Consider the following 4,995-nt stretch of genomic DNA (forward strand, 5'->3'; position numbering starts at 1 on the left):
AACTCCTTTTTCGAACAGATCAGGAAACAGAAAGCAAGGTGGAGATTTATTGGGGTTGCATATGACTTAACAGCAGAGCTGACAAAGCACCAGAATACCCCAATCCAGGTCCAAGTTGCTGACTGGAGACAGTCTGATCTACTCTAGGCTGCTCCCAACACCCTCTGAGAAAGCTCAGGGTAAGACGCGAGATGTTTGGTATGTGCTGATAGTCACAGAGTGTGGCAGTGCAGATAGGCGAGAGAAAAGGAGACTCCTCCAGGAGTAGAGACTAATCTCCAGTGCAATCTAATATTCTATTCCATAGGGGAACGGGATGCCTTGAACAGTTATTGTCCTTAAGGAGTTACAGGAAAGTTTGAATAAATTGTACAAACTTTCCCACCTCAGCCTGAGAGATGGCTCAGCAGGCAAAGGCCCTTGCTGCCAAACATGACCACATTCAATCTTTGGGGTCTACATGGTGGAAAGAGACAACAAACTCCTACATGTTGTCCTCTGACCAACAGAGGTGCACTGTGGCAAGCATATTCACACAAGCACACAAAAACAAAATTTGTGAAAAAAGCAATAATACTCTCTCACCTCTGGTCTTACCCCTGGCACCCCATTTACGTCCTCACTGTAACTCATGTTCTAAAACACAAATCTGTAGCTAGGGTTCAGAGGCAGAATGCTTTTCTGGTATGCATAAGGCCTCAAATTATAATATAGATAATAATAATATAATAAAAGCAAATAAAACACAAATCTGAGCCAGGCATTGTGGTGCATATCAGTAATCCCAGCACTCAGGAGGTAGAAGCAGGAGGACCAGGGATTCAAGGTCATCCTCAGCTACACAGTGTTGACAAAAAGCATAACTCTCATCTCAAAAGGAATAAAATATAGTTTATTCTGAAGCCAGGCATGGTGGCATATGCCTTTAATCCCAGTACTTGGGAGGCAGAGTCAGGCAGATATCTGTGAGTTTGAGTCCAGCCTGGTCTACATAGTGAGTTCTGGCTAGCTGGGGCTATAGGGAGACCCTGTCTCAAAAAGACCAAAAAAAAAAAAGAAACCCCCAAAAAAGTTTATTCTGGAGCCAAATATGAGTGACCGTGGCTCAGGAACACAGATTCAAGTTACACCAAATTCCATGTTCCATTGTGGAAGAAGTTTGTTTCATGAAGTTTTTATAGTAACAGAACAAAGAAAAGTCATAAATGAAGACACTTTTCAAATACATTGATGGATCCATTCAGTAGGCAGGTTGTAGCAAAGGTGGGGGGTTGTTTCTACTATAGGTCTCAGATGCTATCTGATGACATTCTTAGCTTTTTGGTTGGTGGGACACGGTGATTTGTTAATAAATACCTTTCAAACAGGTTTCTATCTGTTAGTCATGGATGTTAGGTTGGAAACAGAAGTGGGCAAGGAAATGGCTATTTAGTGGCTAAAGATAGCAAGAGATATATGGCAGTTAGGCTCTGGACCTGCAACATTCCAGACTTTCCACAATCTCAGAGCTCTGATCAGTTAATCGGCCTTGCAGAAGAAAGTTCAGTGTGAAGAGCGCAAGTTTTTTCTGGGAACTTTTTTTCCGCAATAGTGAGTCAGCCTGAGCTACTGAAGGCCTTGTCCCCAAAACAAAACAAAACAAAACAAAACAGCAAAAACAAAAGAAAAACAAGCTGGCATGGTGGGACACACCTTTAATCCTAGTACTTGGGAGGCAGAGGTAGACAGATCTTTGTGAGATGGAAGCCAGCCTGGTCTACACAGTAAGTCCCAGGTCAGCTGGGGCTACAGGGAGACCCTGCTCAAAAAGACCAAAAACAAAAAAGCAAAACAAAACAAAAAACTTTCAGTAGCTCCCACTGCTGAAGGATGAGAAGTCTAGCTCCTTAACTCAGCCCATTTTTCCTAAGATCACCTCCTCTCCTCAGCCCATTCATGATCCCTCCTTAAGCTCCCTTCCTTCCCTCCAGTTCTTCAAACACACCAACCCATTGGCACCACACACCTTGATATATCCCTCACTGGAGCAGCTGAAAATGGGTTTGTATCTGATTTCCCTCTCTCACACATAACCAAATCCTCAGAACCTTGAATACTCTCATTATCACCTTTGTCAGTGACCAGGCTCCTGTGATTGCTAAGAACTGACCTTCGTTTAGCAGAGGATAAGTTGGTCTCAGCTCTTTTTTCTTTCCCTTCTTTTCCTCCCTTTCTTCTCTTTCCTTCCTTTCTTAGGAGACAGCATCTCACCCTGTGGCTGTCCTTGAGCCCAAGGTGGTCCTCCTGCCCTCAACCTCTGAGTGCTGGGATTATAGGCATAAACAACCACTCTTGGCTTTGGTCCTCAGCTCTTGCTGTACCCTTGACCCATGAGAAGCCAATGGGAAAATCTGAGCAGACCCCACAACAGATGACCAGAGACTAGCACTCCACATTCCTATCCTAGTCTCTTTCCTCCAGGGCATCTCCTCCACTTTACAAAAGCTCCTCCCAGTGGTCCTGGTCCCCATTGACTGAATGGCCTTGTTTAAACCACTTACTTCTCTGGGCCCCCAACTCAGACTTGTCTTTGACTCTAGGACAGAGAAGAGAAATGTCTTTCTTGGGGAGCGTGAGGAGGAGGTGAGCTAGGGGCTGGACAGGTCCTCACCTATGGGCAAGAGGTAGTTTCTACAACTAAGCTGGACATTGGCAAGTGACTATCTGGCATGTCTCAGGTTCCTAGGGGAGGGGGTGGGTTAAGGGTCTCTGCAACCCCCCTTAAGCTGTCTTCCCTGGCATAACATACCAGGGCCTGGTCCAGCCCCGTCTTTTTTTTTTTTCCCCAGGGGAGAGTGCGAACACAGTCCCCTACTACCACAAATTATGCAGTCGAGTTTGAGAAAATCACAGAGGTCAGCACATCCCAAGTGCAATAGATGAGCCTCACCCTGGGAAAACCACCTTCCTGATCATGGTGTCTCCCCTGCCAGGTAAGTATGAGCCCCCTCTTTTTAAAAAGTGTTTTATTATTATTATTTCACATGTATGAGTATATTGCTTTCATGTGTGTAAGTGCATCTGTGTCATACAATGCCTACAGAGGTCAAAAGAGGGCGTCAGATTCCCCTGCAATTGGAGTTATGGATAGTTTTTAGCCACCATGTGGGTGCTGGGAATCAATCCCAGGTCCTCTACAAGAGCGGCCAGTTCTCTTAACTGCTGAACCATCTCTCCAGCTCCTGTCCCTTCTTTACTACCCCTTTTGCACTTCCTGATTCTCGCCTGTGGCTCACAGAGCTGTGCCTGCTCTCACACCTCTGCCAGTTGCTCCAGCTGCTCCTTCATCTGGGAATGTCCTGACCACCTCAGCTTCTCAACACCTATCTGTTCTCCAGAATTCCATTTGAGAGGCACATGCAGATACAGGTGCTGCTGTGGTGTAGTGAGCTTGGGTGGCATGCCCCAACCAGCCCTTAGTTCAGATCGGGAAAGTATTCATGGCTCCTTTTACTTGAAAATCATGCCCAGAGCTTCATGTCCAAAGGGAGAATTTCAAGTTAGCCACAGAGCCACCCCCAGTCATGATGGCAAAGAAGGACCAAGTGGATGATTCATGAATTTGCAGAGCTAAGGTAATCTAACACATCCAGGAGAAAGTTGTTATCCCTGAGAAGTGGCCATTTGGAGATCTGATTTCTGACTCAGCCATATGCTTGATAATTCAAGGATTGATTCTGGTGGAAGGGTTTGTCTAGAGGTCCTCATAGACCATCAAAGTGTGTGGAGACCATCCCTCCACGTTGCTGTATTGACCCCTACTGAGCCGCTCATGTCAGAACCCAACTCTGATGACCTGCTGACGGCTGACATTTCCTCAGAAATTAAATACAAATGCCAGTCTACCTCAAGAATGGCAGACAGTGGACAGAGAATTGTGCACCACAGAATCAGAGGGTGGATGAAGAAGAGATGCTTCACCCGAGGCCAGTGATACCAAAGTGCACAACATGGAAGGCAGGCCAGATGGCTGGGAAGTGTAGACAAGAAATTACACCATGAAGTTCAGGGAGTTTAGCCTAGTCCTCTTAGTTAATGGATTCTTTGACAAGGTGATATCATTTGCTCCTTAACTTTTGTAGCCTACTAACAACCTTGTGTGTTTATATATGGGCATGCAGGGATCTCGGGGCACCAGCTGCTGGGCATGGCGCCGGTCTCCTGTGTGCACCTGGGGTATGGCGGGTCCCGCACCGTGTTGCCGTGGGTCTCTGCTACCGGAGCTGGCGGCTCTAGGACCGCTGTCAGCTGCCTGGTTGGGTTCTGTTTCAATTTCCACCATGCACTCTCCCTCTAAGTTCCAGACCTGTTGGCCACCAGGTCACGAGGGGAGGTGTGAGAAACGGCGAAAGCAGGGTCTTCGTGAGTCGATGGTCGATGCCCACCCCCCCGGGGACTGGATCACAGGATTTAGTGTTACAGCTTCAGACAAGTGACTCAGCTCAGATCTCAGTGATTCAGCTCCAGCTCCAGCTTTATTGGGGTAAAACTAGGACTATTTATAGTGTGGAGACAGTAGAAGAAGCCTTAGCTGATAGGTACTCCTGGAATGCTTCATTTACATAGGGCGGTGGGCTTCTATCAGGCTATCAGACAACGCCTGATTAAAACCTGGTAGCTCCTGTGCCAGAGAACATGTATCTTGTGACGGGCACTTCAAAAGTAAGTCAGGGAGGAGAGCAGAAGGCGCCCTGCTGAGAAGAGGAGTCTCCCCATTCGTGCCAAGCCAGCTTGTGGCTATCCGGACATGGGGAGACTTCTACCCTAAACAGCAGGGGTCCCCAACATCTCCCCCTGTTTAATTTAAATATGGAGAAGTGCCATCGCCAGCCCTAAGGGCAAACTCATCTGTCTCAGGAAAATCCAAAGTCTGATAATTGACCATGACCTGTTTTGTAGCAATTTTCAGCAATGACAGTAACTGTCAGCAAAGAAATCTTAAAAACAGTGAGCAAG

General features: G+C 46.7%; 1 pseudogene; it reads right to left on the reverse strand.

Annotated features, from left to right (window-relative positions):
* Positions 1-2,825: 2,825 nt before the first annotated feature.
* On the reverse strand, positions 2,826-2,980 carry LOC115069611 (annotated as a pseudogene).
* Between the last annotated feature and the right edge of the window lie 2,015 nt (positions 2,981-4,995).

The sequence above is a fragment of the Nannospalax galili genome, unplaced genomic scaffold, assembly GCF_000622305.1.
Source record: "Nannospalax galili isolate Female #2095 unplaced genomic scaffold, S.galili_v1.0 scaffold653, whole genome shotgun sequence".
In the NCBI taxonomy this organism is placed as follows: domain Eukaryota; kingdom Metazoa; phylum Chordata; class Mammalia; order Rodentia; family Spalacidae; genus Nannospalax; species Nannospalax galili.